This window comes from Hylobates moloch, unplaced genomic scaffold (genome assembly GCF_009828535.3).
Source record: "Hylobates moloch isolate HMO894 unplaced genomic scaffold, HMol_V3 SCAFFOLD_359, whole genome shotgun sequence".
NCBI classification, from domain to species: Eukaryota; Metazoa; Chordata; class Mammalia; order Primates; family Hylobatidae; genus Hylobates; species Hylobates moloch.
This window is the reverse complement of record NW_026652634.1, coordinates 5,151-7,605: the sequence shown is the minus strand read 5'-3', so window position 1 is coordinate 7,605 and position 2,455 is coordinate 5,151.

Below are 2,455 nucleotides of genomic sequence, written 5' to 3'. Positions count from 1 at the left end.
GCCGTTTGTTTGTTTCTTTGTTTGGTTTTGAGACGGAGTCTCTCTCTGTCGCCCAGGCTGGAGTGCAGTGGTGCGATCTCCGCTCACTGCAACCTCTGCCTCCTGGGTTCACGCCCTTCTCCTGCCTCAGCCTCCCGAGTAACTGGGACTACAAGCGCCCGCCGCCACGCCGGGCTAATGTTTTATATATTTTTTTAGTAGAGATGGGGTTTCACCGTGTTAGCCAGGATGTTCTCAATCTCCTGACCTCGTGATCCGCCCGCCTTGGCCTCCCAAAGTGCTGGGATTATAGGCGTGAGCCACCGCGCCCGGCTACCCTACCTTGTTTTAACCTAAGTGACTCTCCTAGCAGAGAGAGCCGGACAGACTCCATTTTAGCTTCTTCACTTGCAACGCCCTTTATCCCCCTTAAGGGAATAAATAGCGCAAACTGACTCCAAGCACATCCAGGAATGCACCCGCTGATAAGATATTCAGGCAGGCTGTACCAGCAGCCCCTGGGAATGTGCTCGGTGGAAGGTACCTAAAAGCCGCTGCATTTATCTCTTAGTGATAGTTCAAGCCCCTGCGCCTGGAACTGTTTATTTTTCTGTAACTATCTCTGCAACCATTAATTTTTTACTTTTTGCCTATTCTGCTTCTGTAAAATTGCTTCAGCTAGGCTATCCCCTCCCCTTCTTAGACCAAGGTATAAAAGAAAATCTAGCCCCTTCTTCAGGGCTGAGAGAATGTTGAGCGTTAAGCCGTCTCTTGGTCGCCAGCTAATAAAGGACTCCTGAATTCGTCTGATAAATATGGTGTTTCTCTAACTCATCCTCTTACAACATTCTGAGCTTCTGCCTCATGTAACACGAGTCTTTAGAAATCAATCCTGTATGTGAAAAGTGAAGGGGGCCTGCCCTTCCACACCTGCGGATATTTCTTGTCAGGTGGAGATGAGAGACTGAGAAAAGAAATAAGACAGAGAGACAAACTATAGAGAAAAAACAGTGGGCCCAGGGGACCAGCACACTTAGCATGCGAGGAGCTGCACCGGAGCTGATCTCTGAGTTCCCTCGGTATTTACTGATGACTATTTTTACTATCTTCGCAAGGGGAGTGCGGCAGGGCAACAGGGTGATGGTGAGGAGAATGTCAGCAGGGAAACATATAAGCAAAGGAATCTGTATCATTAATAAGTTTAAGGAAATGTACCGTGCCTGGATTGTGGGGAAAAGAAAGAGAGATCAGATTGTTACTGTGTCTATGTAGAAAAGGAAGACATAAGAAACTCCATTTTGATCTGTACTAAGGAAAATTGTTTCTGCTTTGAGAGGCTGTTAACCTGTAACTATAGCCCCAACTCTGTGCTACAGAAACATGTGCTGTAATGAATCAAAGTTTAATGGATTTAGGGCAGTGCAGGATGTGCCTTGTTTTGTTTTGTTTTTTCCAAGGGAGAGTATCATTTTGTTACTGAGGCTGTAGTGCAGTGGCATGATCTCGGCTCACTGCAACCTCTGCCACCTAGGTTCAAGCGATTCTCCTGCCTCAGACTCACGAGTAGCTGGAATTACAGGCGCCCACCACCACGCACAGCTAATTTTTGTATTTTTAGTAGAAACGCGGTTTCACCATGTTGGTCAGACTGGTCTCAAACTCCTGACATTGTGATCCGCCTGCCTCGGCCTCCCAAAGAGCTGGGATTACAGGCTTGAGTCACCATGCTTGGCCAGGATGTGCCTTGTTAACAATATGTTTGCAGGCAGTATGCTTGGTAAAAGTCGTCGCCATTCTCCAATCTCAATTAACCAGGGACACAATGCACTGCAGAAAGCCACAGGGACCTCTGCCCAAGAAAGCCTGGGTATTGTCCAGGTTTCCCCCCACTGAGACAGCCTGAGATATGGCCTCGTGGGAAAGGAAAGACCTTACCATCCCCTAGCCCGACACCGGTAAATGGTCTGTGCTGAGGAGGAGGAGTAAGAGGGAGGCCTCTTTGCAGTTGAGAAAAGAGGAAGGCTTCTGTCTCCTGCTCCTCCCTGGGAATGGAATGTCTCCCCTAAAGCTGACCATTCCCATTGGTTCTATTCTGAGATAGGAGAAAAGAGCCCGGTGGGTGGAGGCGAGATATGCTGGCAGCAATACTGCTCTGTTACTCTTTCCTACACTGAAATGTTTGGGTGAAGAGAAACATAAATCTACCCTATGTGCACATCCAGACACAGTACCTTTCCTTGAACTTATTCATGACACAGATTCCTTTGCTCACATGTTTTCCTGCTGACCTCTCCCCACCTGTTGCCCTGCTACACTCCCCTCACTAAGATAGTAAAAATAATGATCAATAAATACTGAGGGAACTCAGAAGCTGGCGCCGATGTGGGTACTCCCTATGCTGAGCGCCGGTCCCCTGGGCCCACTGTTCTTTCTCTATACTTTGTCTCTGTGTCTTATTTCTTTTCTCAGTCTCTCA